Here is a 15,829-nt window from a genome sequence, read left to right as displayed (position 1 = left end):
AATCCTGACAATTGGGTTAGTCTTATACTTGCATGATTTGGGTTTGAACCTTGGATCCATTGGTATACACAACTGCACATCATTTCGATCGCTAATTAAAGTGTTCCATAAAACATAATTACAATTATTATATATATATATATATATATATATATATATATATTATAATTAAAATTTTCCATTAAAAAGCTAAAAATGAAAAAAAAAAATAATAAAAATTCAAATCAATAAATTTAGTTGAAAAAAATATCTTGAGATAAGTTAATATAAAAATAATTGATAAGGAAATCTACTCAATTGAAATTGATGATTAAAAATAATTGCTAAATTCATTGCTCAATCATAAAAGTCATTATAATAACATTCAACATATTTATATTAAAATTAATAGAGAGAAAACTTGATCCTAGACAAGCCTTAGACTACCTAGGTGAAACATTAGCTACGCCCAGAGTGTAGGAGGATACAAGCAATATGAAAGCAAGTCCCATCACCAACTTTGACCTCTGGAGTTTTGGTGTTTGGAGTTGATTTGCAATAGTCCCACTCGTTTTCAAATCTCTGGAGGCATCACTCATACGCTCATAGTATAGGAGGATACAAGCAATATGAAAGCAAGTCCCATCACCAACTTGAGGCTCTGGAGTTTTGGTGTTTGGAATCGATTTGCAGTACTCCCACCCATGTTCTCGCAGGCTAGACTTCATACTCGCACACCCATCACTATCCTATTATCCTAGAACGGTTGCGGTTGAATGAAATGGATGAGAAAGCTAAAGTTCAACTTGTTTCAAAGGAACATGGAAAATCATAAACAAAAATCTTCATCATATGTTGCAAAATACAATTTTGAATAAAATTATTTTAAAGTGGTTTTTTTAAGAGAATAATATAATTTATTTAAAGTGTTTTATATTTTTAACTATCAGTATAGATATATCTTAAATACGGATTTAACATGAGCCAAGATGAATCGAATTTCCTGACACATAATTTTTCTTTTATGAATCGATATTATTTGAATATTTTGCATAGGTTTTTCTTAGGCCGACATGAGTAAAATTTCATCTTTGATGACGGACGGACAGAGTTACACATCATACTGGGCTGTAGAATGAGCCTCTCAGCTTAATGAAAGTCTAAAAAATAATTTAAAAATTATATTTTTAATTAAGATGGGAAGACTAATTATTCTATTTTTCTCAACCACTTAAGATGAAATATCTATCTATCTATCTATCTATCTATCTATCTATCTATATATATATATATATATATATATATATATATATAGATAGATAGATAGATAGATAGATAGATATATATATATATATATATATATATATATATATAGATATAGATATAGATATAGATATAGATATAGATATAGATATAGATATAGATAGATAGATAGATAGATATAGTTATATAGATATAGATATAGATATATTAATTGTATTTTTTCATATATTAAATTTATATTTATATAAATTTGACCAAAAAAAACCATGTGGTTATCTCATTTATCATAAAAGATGCACTTAATGGTCTAATAAATAATATTAGTGAAATAAAAGATAATTACTAGCAAATCTAGTGAGTTTCATTTTGATAAAGTGTCTTTCTTTGTTGTAGTTTATGTAGAAATGAAAGCAAAAATACTCATATAATAATAATGATGATGATAATTTGATTTTAAGGTCATAGCCAAATGAGACACCAACTTGGTGTAGAAGGATCATTTGTTTGTAGAACAAGGGACCTGCTTCTTCATAGTGAATTGACTACTAAAGTTATATGGAGGTTGTTATAGCCTTAAAAACCACCTCCATGAGCCTTGCCAGATCCACTCATATCAGAAATTGAGATACTACATCATTTTCCCTTTTCAACATATTTTTTAGCACAATCGCATCCATCTTTTGGAGAATAGTGTGATTGGTCATAGGCTACACTATTTACAGCGTGCGATGGTCGCAATTTGAACTACTACCAGATTGTGACCACCCTCTCAACCTTCATGATTGACAATCCTATGAGAATCGACATGGGATTCAAATCATGAATTGTACACATCACCACTAAACTAGCCCATCGACTCCAAATATTCCCATTTCATTGAAGCCTTCAGGCACATTCATTAATCATAAGACTAACTCTCCTCCCTCTATATAATGAAGGCCATACCAAGGGAAAAGAGGCAAGAAAGAATTAGACTAAGATCATGCTCTTGAAATTTAGAGAGAGGCTCAAGGAAAAGGGTTAGATAAGACCTCTTATTGGTTGGGGTAATTTCATGTATGAATTGTAATTCTTGTGTCATTAATATAATCGATTTGTATGGTTTCCCATTCCTTTAATGTTCATTTCATTAATGATATCTTATAATTTTGATTTCAACAATTATATGTATGTTCATGTCGATTTTGTTACATTTCTTGCTACTAAAAATCTATCGCTTGGAAGTATTTATTTTATTCTTGTATGCAAGTCGCAAGCCATAGGAGCTGGAGCTTTAATCTTTGGATATGAATCAACCAAGAATATAATATGACAATTAATGATAAAAAGGTGCATTTTCTCTCTCCAAATCAATTTTTATTGATTGTTTGCTTCGAGTTCTTTTGGTTCATTATAACATTCCACCCCTCATCTACTTTAAGTTACAAGAAAATGCAACAAAAGGATTACCTGTCTAAAGTTGAGTTTTTCTCCATAGCATTAAAAGACACACCTATGAGCCTTGGAGGATTCACTCACATAAGACACTTAGACATTATATCATTTCCCCTTATTTTCATACTTTTTAGCATGATCACACTCATCCTTCAGAGTAGAGTGCGATCGGTCATAGGCTACACCACTTGCAACATGCGACAGTTGTGGGTTGCACTACTTCCAAAATGCAACAACCCTCTCAACCTTCATAATTAACAATATCAAGGAGAATCAATTTGAGATTCAAATCATGCCTCATACGCATCACTTATAAATTGACCTACTAACTCTAGCTTCGCCTAATTCATTGAAGCCTTAAATCACATTCATTAATCCCAAAACTAACTCCCATCCATCTATATAATGAAGGCCATACCAAGGGAACAAAGGGAGAGAATAATTAGAGTAATCTCATGCTATTGAAATTTAAAGAGAGGCTCAAGGAAAGACCAAGGAAAAGAGTTAGAGAAGACCTCTCCTTGGTTGAGGAAATTTCATGTATGAATTGTATTTCTTTTCTCATTAATATAATGGATTTGTATACTTTCCCTATCATTTAATGTTCATTTAATGCATGATATCTTGTGATTTTGATTTCAGCTATTTACATTTATGCCCATGTCCATTTGATTATATCAATTAGGTTGGGGATTTCTTGTTGCTAAAAATCTATCGGTTGCAAGTATGTGAAAAGTATTCATTGTCTTCTTGTGTGAAGGAAGCAAGTTGTAGGAGCAAGAACTTGGATCTCGAGTATTGCATCGACCAAGGATACAATAGGACAATCAACGATAAAAATGGTACACCTTTAATTACTTTCACTTTCCACACACGTTTTAATTGATCATTTGCTACAAGTTCTTTTACTTCCATATAACGTTCCACCCCATTTTTCTTGAGTTACCGGTGAACTCAAGGGAGAGTTTTGTTCACAAGTGAGTTTTTATCCATATCAAAAATATGTATAAATAATTATTCCATTGGAAAAAATACTAGATATTTTTAATTAGAAATATCTTTATATTCCATATGTTCAAAACTATTACAAACATATACTCATTATAAACACTCACATACATATAGAAAAAATAATAACATTTATCTTAACCACCCCTATATATAATAAAAAAATATCTAAAATTAATAATAATAAAATTATTAAAAAGAAAAAGAGTAAATAAACAACTTCATAAAAATAATAACTTAAATTAATTTACCTGCATTTTAATATTACATATCATTTTGAAAGTTAAAAACCTCCATCAGAAAGACTCTATACTAATAGAAATTTAAACTTGGACTATTTGCATAATTGCATTCCATCCCATCACTAAATCAATCATTTCCTTTGCATTATTCTAAACCTCTAACAAATACATACATTTAAGCCTCTCCATTGTCAATTGTTTCTTCCTTATCCTAACACGTGTAAATACTTAAACATTTTTCTTTTGATGGTATTTTTGTGATATTTGATTTAATTAAAAAAATTATATTAAATTTATTATATAATAAAAATATATTCATAATTGGGATCGGTGCTGGAACGTCAGTAGGTTGCTTCTGTTTTAGAGGAATAGTTGAATTTTCGTTATCTTCGAATTTAAATTGGGTAACCCAAAATCAAGCTACAAATTTAATAGTAAGTATCAATCTATAAAAATTCGTTATAATTGCAAATTCAAAAAATACATTCTACCATTTATATGTGGGTTTTCCTGTTTATCCCTCACAAATTCCAAGTAGAGCTTAATCTTTTAGCAAGTTTATTTGGGACCAATTTGTATATTTACATGGAATTTTATCATGCCTTGTGTAAGAACAATTCATTAATCAATCACTTCAAAAAAAAAGCAATTGAAAAGCAAGAAGGCACCATAAGAATCAATTTAAGGCAAGAAGGCACCATAAGAATCAATTCAAGGCCATATTTCTAACTTGTTTCCTTACAAATTTAATGAGAATATCGATACACATCTCCTGAATAGGTTGTGGGCTCAACACTAGTTAGAATTCTGGATGTAATGGGAAAATAATGTCTTGGGTTGAAAGTGAAATTTCCCTTGTAGCAAAGGACATGCCTGTGCATCAATTAAATAATGGTATGTTAAGGATTAGGATGGCGGTTGTCGTCACAATGACAGAATGTAATTTGTTTCACCTTTAAATGCCATTTTATGGGGTTTTGCGAACTCTTGTCTCCTTGTAGTTTCTACTGGATTTCTTTGTCTTCTTTCAAAGGGAAGAACATTTGTCTCCTACTCACTTTCCTATGCACATGATGGTCTCTCATGCACTTTCCAGCCTAAGGAAGTCACCCCATTATCTTGCCAAAGAAATTGATGAAATATAGGACTCTATTTGGCACATTTATATATGGGTGGACAGGGTGGCTCAAATTGCAACATTCATGGGTATATTGATCTAGAAACAATAGTTGATTTAATGAGTAGAGGATAAAATCGATTTTTTGTGCACTTAATTGGAAGAGATTAGTGTGGGTGCATGGAGATGCTACCCATTTTTGGTGCTATAGGAGCACATGAGAAATAGTTTTTATGAATGTGCAAATTTTCCTAAAAAACATGTGTTCCTTCTTATTTTCTTAGGTTCAACAAGCATCAAACCTCCACATCAGCTAATGACATGGAAAATTAATGCGTTTGCATTATTTTTTTTAAATTCGCATGTGTTTTTGAAATGTGCACGTGATTTAAAAAAATTCTTGCATGTTCCTCCATGTATTAAAAAGGGTAGTGGTATTGCATTGTTCCTCATAGACCTATCAAACGCGATGATCAATAGGTACCGAGGAAAGGAAGACACATGCACTCAACCCAAGATCAACACCTACAGGTAAGACTGGTCCTCTAGTTTCCTATATTTTGTTGGATTTTAGGTTTTTTTTAAATGTAATTTTTTTTTATGCAAACACAATTAGCATGGCTAAAGACCTCAAACCCAATCAAGAAACTATCCCCATAATAGAGCTATAAAAAAGAAGAAGATAAAACCAGAGGAAAATCCAAATCTATAAGCACAAATTACGAACGATTTAAATGAACTAAGAATATTAATTGAAGAGCTTACGCACACAAGGGAACCATTATGACTTTGATTAGCCACATCAATTGATAGTATTATGCATCCATTAATAATGCTCATGGTCAATTGAACAATATCATTGAATAAAGGGCTAGGATGAGAGAACTAAAATCCTTTCGTATTAGTAAATAGCAAGTGAAAGAATTAAATATCACCAAGAAAATCATTGTGGGGTTATTTCTTGACCCAAGAACCAACCAAATCCTTGATCCAACGAATAAACATCATTTCATGGATGGTTGCACATTCGACCCATGGAAAGAGAATTGGATGAGTTGTTGGTTTATAGTCTTTTATAAAACCCCTTGTAATAATAGGAAGGTGCCATTATATTTCCTTTGGAAATTGTGGGTCGAATTCATAACCGTGGTCTCCACGTTAACTATTTTGGCATGAGTGAGTTCTAGGGTGTTCTTTTTCACTTTTCGTAGGATCGATCAAATGTTAATAATAATCTATTAATATGGCCACCATTGAGTAAAGTTGTCATTGATGTCAAAGTGGAATTAAGGAGGTCTAATCCTTGAAGTATATTGGATGGAAATTGAATTGGCCTTACCAAGAATATTTCAAGTGAGTATGAATTAAGTGTTGCAAGGATGTGGAACCTTAGGATGATGAGGTAGATATGAAAAATCTTGATGAGATTGTGAGGAGTGTCAAAATTCTTGGCTTATCCTAGGGAGTTTCAAAGCTTATTGCTATAGGATATGGCATTAAGAAGCTTTAGATAATGATGACTATTGAAGGAAATGTTATGACTCAAAAATTGTCCTGGCTATGGAGGGAAATTACTGAGGTAACTTTTAAACCACTTTAGGATTGAAAGTTATCCCTTCAATCTAGAGAGGGATATCTCTATGACTTTGCTACTCAAGGTCACTACAATAGCAGGTCACTAATACACTGAGTGGCCAGATTTAATGTGTAAGAATGATAAATTTGGTTGGGATCAAGGAAAAGACCATTGTGCATGGAGTCCTATTAGAAACTAAATCAAGACCTTTAGAGTTTGGTGAAAATTAGTAATTTCCTTCAAAGGCCTACAATCAACAATTGTTAGACATCAATTCATTCATAACATAGATAGATGAAGAGGAGTATATTCTGAGTTTAAAACATACCAACAATACGAGGAATTATGTATAAAATCATAAGTTGAAAGGTGAAAATCTAGATATGAGATATAGAGCACTGTCACATGAATTTTACATCTACTTTGCAATTTTGATAAGAATATACATGTATAATGATAAACAAAGAAGAAAATACAACACTGAGATACAAACCACAATTGCTACAGAGGAATCCTCGAAACAAAAACCCCTGTACTTCTAGTCCAAGAGATATTTCATTAATTTCCAATGAACATAGTTACAATAGAGCTTTTTCTCTCAAAGTCCCAACCCTAATCTATTACAATTCCTCTAATTTATACAAAAATTACATAAGTTTTGATATCCACAATTTTTGGGAAGTTTTTAATACAAAAGACTAAAAATATATACATATCCTACAAAGATCTAAAATAAATGGATCTAAAAACCACCTCATCCATCATTAGTTTTCTTCAAGTTGAATTGATCAGGTAGCTCTCCAACTAAAAGTTTCTTGGGCATTTTTCTAAAAATAGAAAAAAATAAATCCCACAAATTTCTGAAAAATAGGCTTCAAAGATCCATTGGAATATATCAAACCGTGATAGCTATGTAAAAAGTGAAAGAAATTTTTATAAATAAGCATGTTCCTAATAACAAGCTCTTTTTTTTTTTGAAATTCATCACCTTCTTCTCATAAATTGCACCCAAACTTAATCACTAAAAAAAAATTTATTTAACATTTAAATATGGAAAAATGGGTTGTAAAGATTCATTCAAATCTTCCAAATCTTGAAATGTGTATAAAACCCGAGAGAGATTTTTGTTAATGGTTCCATTCTCAACAAAAAACCTCTTCTTTTTTCAAAAATTCATTTCCATCTATTTGGAAACCGTGCCCAAATTTGATGGCTAAAAGGGGAAAAAATAGAGTGTTGTCATTTGATTTGTTAGTGCCACTGTTTTAAATTTTTTGAACCAGTGTTTACAAATTATCGATCAACATGCCTGAATTTTTGGTGGAATATTTTAAACAAATGCTCCAAGCCATTACCCCTGAAATCTTTATCTTGAAATTAAACTATGATAAGAGGCACCAAGAATATTAGAGTAAGCTTTGAACCATAATGACTCAAGTGATCATGTCACTCACTCCACCATGTCACCATAATTCATGTAATTAATTTTTTTCCAAGGTATGCATGAGATGTAAAATCACGAGATTATTCTAGAATAGATTATGATACTCTTAAGAATGATCTTTATCTAGAATCAATAAATGTGTGAATGTTTGTTTTTAGATTTGAATGCCAATTGGAGTGAATAAGGAAAGTTCTTCAATGGCGTCGATAGGTCACTAGTGTAGATGATTTTACCCAAAAAGTAGTCCACAATGCATTACAATTTTGTGAATTACTGTAGAAACATTTATGAACAAAATGATACTAGAATTCTGCTATATAAGAATTAAACCACAAAACGATGCTAGAATGCTATTGTAAAGTAATGATGTTTGTGATGGAAAGTGGAAGAATCAAATATATACCATGAAATACGAGCAAGGCTTATTGTAATCTATTAATCAAGATAACAAAACTTACGTGTGCTAAGATTATGAAAATATGTTATGAAAATGGCACTCAATCGCACATGTCAAAGAAATAAAGACTTGACCTTTGAGACACATTTATCTGTGTGTTTTAAGAGCATATTACAATGTACTTACCATATATTTGATTATAATATAGAGCAAGAGGGATGGGCATAATAATTGTAAAATTACTGTCAAACAACATTCCATTATAATTTATAGTCGACTCCTAAATCAAATTCAAACATGAATTAAAAACACTACAACTCAACTTTATCTATGTCAAGTTAGTTCCCCTCTATAGACATGATGGTTCAATGAAATGAAATTTCTATAAATACCCTTCTCCTCCATTTGGTGATCAACTTAGTGGAATAAAATATTAAGGAGTTTGGACCTGAGGTAGAGTGTAATGAATAAATTTCATATACTTGCAATAATCTTCAGAATACTTCGAAGACAAATACATCCTTTGTAGGACAAGTAATTATATATTGAATATTGTATAAAAGAATTGATGGGATGATTGCAAATGAGGGTGAGGGCCTGCTTATATACCATAGGTAGATACCTCTTCACCAATGGTCATGTCCTTAGGGACATACCCCTTCATTATTAACTAACTAAATCTTAGTTAATTTTTTATTATTATGTTTACATTTATATTTATTATTTTTATATGAATTATATTCATAACATTGCCCCTCTCTTCAAAAATCTATGTCCTCAAAGCTTATTGATTAAAGGGATAGATCTATTTTCCCATTTCGAATATATTCTCGTCTTAGGACTTTCACCTTTACTTATACAAGATGATATGATCCTCTGAGTGATAAAAAAAATTGTTAGAATGAGAATGGATCTGACCATCCAAGATTAATCTTCCATGGAATCTTCCAATGACTGGAAATTTGTAATGAATTGTTATCATAGGACTGGATTTTGCAAACTTCAGTATTCCTTGGAAAATAAATCTATTGATTCTGTTCTGAATGGTTAAAATATGTAGACTGATTTAGTTTTCCGCTCTTGTGATTTGGATGTCGATAAGGAGTTCTTGCAGTTCAATTTTTCCCTAATATGATCACGCTGATTTCTTGTTTTATTAGGGGCAATTGATTTCTTTCAGATTTAGAAATTGCTTGATTAATTGCAAGATCTTCACTTGAATTAGACTACAACTTCTAAGTATGTTTTCACCTTAACTGATTTATTCTCTTCTTGAGATGTGATATTGTCTAGATCAATATTTGTTCCTTTATCTTTGACTTGGACTATTATGAGTCGAGACTTCAATACTTATTCTTGAATAAGTTGTTCTAACTTGTCATTCAATGACTTCTTGTCACTTTTGAGCTTCTTTATCTACGTAAGAAGGACTTGGTTATGATTCCTTAGATGTAAAATCTTTTTTCTTTCTAGATTGTTGACTTTATTCTTAGTATCTTTCTCATCTTTTATATTTTTTATTTTTTCCAATAATCTTTGATTAAGGACTTTTCAGCGCAAATTTTCTTCTTATTTCTCTAATATGTTGTTGTTGAATTTCTTCTCGAGACATCCTTTTTCATCTTGTAATTTTTTCTTTGTAGTTTTGGACTTCTTGATCTTTTCAAGTAATTTTTTACTATGATCTCTTAGACACCAAATTTCATTGTTACTTTATGTTGATTCTTTATAAAACTAATATCTGAGAGTTTTATATTTCTTTTTTGATGCTTCGTTCTTTTGTTGTAGTTTTGCGAGTTCTTCCTTTAGTATTTTCATTTGCATATGTTCATTATCTTGATGTTTTTTTGTACCAAATAATATTTCACATGCTAGGCAACTTAATTTGCAACTTTTTTTAATATAGTATATCCAATTTTGTTTAGACAAAAAAGGACATTTTGTCCAAAATGTTGACTTGTTGGTTGAACTCATCTTTTCTAATAACTTTATAACTTCGTACTTAACTACTTAAAAAAATATCCTTCGAATTGAATATTTTCCTTAGTATTCCTTGTTTTCAACACTAATTTTTTTTCCCTTTTTTAAATAATATATATATATATATATATATATATATATATATATATATATATATATATATATATATATATATATATATATATATATATATATATATATATATATATATATATATATATTGATGATTAACATATATTGGCAAGGGTCACTAATTAGTAAAAGATGTTTAAAAAATGTGATGGTATTGTGGAGGAGACACAACGCTTGACTAGGGAAGAACGACGGGACAAAAAACCGAGCCATGGGGAAACATAAATCGGCAAAGAGCTTAGCGGCGGAGCGGAAAAACGTTGGTCGGTGGATATGTGTGGTAGCGAGGGACAAGGTAACATGACGCAGAGACCTTTGTAGGACAAAAAAAATGTCTTGAGCGAGAGACGACAGAGGAAGCATGAGCCACAAGGTGTTGGGGGTTGCATAAGTTTGTCGGCTAGTTTGTTTGACCGGCTTGTGGGTGATGGAGGGGTGCAAGATGGTCGAAAGCATGAGAGAGGGCTCGACAATGATAGTTAGCGATAGAGGGATAAGAGTTTGAACGCATCGGCAGATAAGACAATTGTGTCTTCATTGAAATTGTAAGAGGGTTCCTTGGAAATTTGATTGTCAGAAAAGGGACCAAGATGACGACAGATGTTTGAATAGCGATGGGCTTCGACGTGCAGAATTGGGGCTATGTTTGGCTACGAGGTGGTTTGTGACTGTGGTGTAGATGGAAACTGCGATGTGTGGTTGGTCGCTATGGAAAACCTAGGTAAGCCGTTTTTTTTGTTTTTTTGTTTTTAATAAATATATATTGTTAATTTTTTTATTTTTTTTACAATTTTTTTATATTATTATTATATTATTATTATTTTTTTTTCTTTTTTCTTTTCTTTTAATAATTATTTTTTATATATGTTTTTCTTTTTTTTATATGGTTTTTTTCCTTTGAATTTTTATTTTATTTTATTGTTTTCCTTCATTTTTTGTACATTTTTTTCTAATGACCAAGTACCTCTGATGAAACCACGATGGAGAAACTCCAACTGCTCTGGCTAAAAACATTGATCGAAACGATAAGGAACTTGGTGATTACTTGATGGTCATGGGTCTGCTTATCAGACAACGTGACTCTGATACCACTGTAACAAACAAAGTTTGTATACTTGAAATAATATTCAGAGTACTTTGAAGACAAATGCATCCATCATAGGAAAAGTAATTGTATATTGAATATTGTATAAAGGAATTGTTGAGATGATTACAAATGAGGGTGAGCTTTTTCATATATACCCTAGGTAGATACCTCTTCACCAATGGTCATGTTCTTAGGGACATGCCTCTTCATTACTAACTAACTAACTATTAATTATTTTTTATTATTATATTTATATTTACATTTATTATTTTTATATGAATTATATTCATAACATGTCACATGTCAAAGCAATAAATACTTCAACCTTTGAGACACATTTATCTATGTTTTTAAGATCATATTACAATGTACTTACCATAGATTTGATTACAATATAGAGAAAGAGAGCATAACATAATAATTGCAAAATTATTGTCAAGCAACATTCCATTATAATTTACAACTGACTCCTAAATCAAATTCAAACATGCATTAAAATCACTAGAAGCCAACTATGTCTATGTCAAGTCAGCTCCCCTCTATAGACATGATGGTTCAACTAAATGAAATTTTTATAAATACACGATCCCTTCTCCTCCATTTGGTGATCAACTTGGTGGAATAAAATATCAAGGAGCTCAAACATGGGGTAGATAGATGATGTTCATATCTCATGAACCTAAAAGATTTTGAAGGAATATCAAGTGAAGATTAATTATGTTTTTGACTAAGGTTTCTTTGAAGGGATTTTTTATCAACTACTTAAGTATTTTTGAGCCACTATATGAGAAATAACTTGAGTTAGCTGATAGAATTCGGCCTTCATCTATAAACCTTGTCCCAATATAAAATTCAAACTATGGCAAGACCTGTAGTAACTTATTTGTAGCACTTAGACTGTATTTCATATTAAAGCCACTTGTTTGATGCAATTTTGGCCTATGGTGAGGTATAGGAATTCAACACCCTGTGACAGAATCTTGGCCTCTGTGGCAAGGAACAAATCTAGACCCGTGGTGATAACTCAACTTTGTGATAGAGCCTTTGGGTAGATATTTTATTCTAATATTTGGGTTCACTTGATCTCAATTTGAAGCAAGCCTCTTGCATCTTTGAAATAGAGTTTTTGAAGTAGTATTCAGAAAATCTTGAAGTCCTTTTATAACATCTTTTGAGCACCCTTGTTGACCATTTTTTGAAGGTGATTTAAAGGATTTGGAATAGACTTTGATGACTGAATCACGAGCATACCTCGATGACAAACTAGGGAAGACATTGATGACAATATGGCACAGACTTTGATAATAATCTAGGACAATATTTTGAAGACAATCTGGAGTAAACTTTGAAGGATTTCTAACAGACCTTGGAACTTGTGTAAAGTAGACTTTAGCTAAACTTGAAGTAGACTTGGAGCATATTTGGAAGCACTTGTAGCAAACCATGGAGAAAGTTTTGGAACAGATGCTGAAGACTTCGAGATGCTACATTTGAAGCATGTTTTTGGAGTAGTCATTAAAAATGTTTTGGAGCAGCCATTGAAGAGATTTTGGGGCAGTTATTGAAGAGAACTTGGATTAGTCATTGAATCCATTTAGAATCAATTCTCGAAGACACTATGAAGCAGTATCTTGATTCATTTGTTTAATTAGTAATTAAGTTTTATTTAGATAATTTTGGAAGGTTTGGAGGCCAAGAGGATTGGCGTCCTCATATAGACTTGGTTAGAGCCTGGATTTACGAAATAGAATATTGTAGTCCTCATACAAGGTTGGAGCCTTGTGGGAGACTAAACTAGAGCTTGTATTTGTGAAATAAAGGTATATAGTTTGTTGTAACTCCTAGAGGTAACCTCAGGTTGAGGGAAGGGTCAGTGCCTAGGACATCCTAGTCTATCTTGAAAGATAACTTAATGCAACTCCAGAGATGAATAAAAGTGATTTAGGTGTCTGGTTCAATTCACTTTCACAAAAATAGATTGAATATACACATGAAATGTGTATCATTCCAAAGAATAAATTCTTTAGTACTAATTGTCGACACACAAAGAATGCAGTTGAAAATTTGCTGTTGCATTGAAGATGGGAATAGGAAAAGTGAGAAGGGAATTCAATGCAGTGGGTTGGATAAACATAGAATCCTAAGCAATGAATCCCAGTAAAATATTAAAATAATAAGAAGATAAAAGTGTAGAAATTGTGGAGCACATTTTAAGGTTTCTAGCTTGATATTTCACGAGACTGTACATTATGTTATAGAAAAACATATTAAATATTTGATTTCACAGGTACGGTATGCTACAAAATAACATAGTAAATATGTAATCCCATAGGTACTGTTTGATACCATATAACATAAGTAAATCCATTATCTGTGAGTGAATCCAACAACTTCTATTTACACAATTTCAGAGGAAGAGAAATACATATGAAATGACATACAGGAGAAAACATATTGCATACCCCAAATGCTTGGAATCACCTAGAATTATTCATTAATATTCCAGAATGAATTACATACCATAGGTCAAAACACGTGAAAATGTGCGAAAACAAGCTAGACTCATGGGACAAGAAATTTGGACCTAAATTTGAACCTCCTTCTCTGTAAATAGAAATTGGAACCTCTGTAGAGACAAAATTCGGACCCCTAAAATACAGAATTTGGGAACCTTTAAAATGATTTTCTTCCCCTATTTATAAGGAGTAGTTACAAAATATCTCAGTGATGCTCCAGTTCTCTGAACTACCAGTTGTTTGAGCATGCAGAGGTTCTGCTACCAAAATGATTACAACATATTTTATTCCTTCATTAAAACACAAAAATTACAAAATAACAAAAATGGGAAAACTGAATGATGGCCACGACAAAATATCTCGATTCCATTTCCTATGATTTCCTCTGATCAGGGCATGTCTCTGCCATTGTGTTCCTCCACAGTCACCGACTGATATGCCTGTTTCTTTCCCCCTTAACTTCTTGAATTGCCCACTTTCTGGAGCTAGAAGCGATCAACTATGGTGGCCTTAAACATAAACCCTTAGCTATATCATCGAAACCCAATATATCTCGCAACTCTCATAAAATATTGTTACGAAAACACATAAATCTGATCATCCTAAGCTCCTCCTGCATAAGTGTAACAACCGTGGTGAAAATTACATGTAATAAAAGTTAATAAAGGAAAAATAATAATCACGGTTGATGGGACACTTATTCCAAGTTGAATGTTGGGCAAAATCATAGTGATGGGGATCACTTGTGTTTGTTTAATGGCTAAGGAAATTGGAAAAGGCAGTGCCTAAGGCTTTGGAAAGGCTAAATGGCATTTTTGGCACATTTATTTATGAAAATAATGGAAATTAAGAGAAAAGGGAGGCGAAAGGTCATAGGTTGCATGTGAGGAGGAAAATGAACAAAAATAATGGAAAATCAAGAAAATAGCCTCATTCATAAAAAGGCATCTGAGGATCAGTTGGTAACCTTTTGTCAGTTTAGTTTTGGAGCTCTCTCATTATTCTCTCTCTCTCTCTCATACTCTTGGATACTTAGAGTTTTCTTTTAGCACTCTTGGAGGTGGTGGCATACTTGAATTTTTGGAGAAAGAAGGCAAATGAAGAGTAGGATAGCATAAGAAGACATCGGGATCAACAACTACAATGGGATTTTCTTGTAGATACCGAGTTGCATGTATTTTCCCCTCACTATTTTTGGTATGCATGACATATGCATGTGGATTATTGGTTATAATCTATCACTAGCATGGAGGATTTCCTGGATTAATAGTGGATTTCTTAGCCTTTCCATTTCCTGGATAGCCATAGTGTTGTGAGTTCATTTTCTTTGTTTTCTAGTTGGTTCTCATGTTTCCTTAGCTTGGGTTGAGTTACTAGTTCGGTAGCCTTGGTTGGACAAATACTCTAGAGTCCTTGGTGGGTTGAGTTACTAGTCTTGGAGCCTTGGTTGGACAAATGCTCTAGAGCCCAGTAATAGTTGTGAGTTAAGTTACTAGTCCTGGAGCCTTGGTTGAAACAAATGCTCTGGAGCCCTGGAAGGCTTGGATATAGACCAATCTGATGTTGGTTGTGTGATGTCCGACCGTGAGGTGGAATAAATTTTTGATGAGTTGAGGTGGATGGCCTTTGGAAGCCTTGTATGGTTTTGGATTGA

Source organism: Pinus tabuliformis, chromosome 5_1 (genome assembly GCF_031772625.1).
Source record: "Pinus tabuliformis cultivar Carrire ecotype Pingquan chromosome 5_1, CPIR1, whole genome shotgun sequence".
Lineage (NCBI taxonomy): Eukaryota > Viridiplantae > Streptophyta > Pinopsida > Pinales > Pinaceae > Pinus > Pinus tabuliformis.
Note: the sequence above shows the minus strand (reverse complement) of the source record.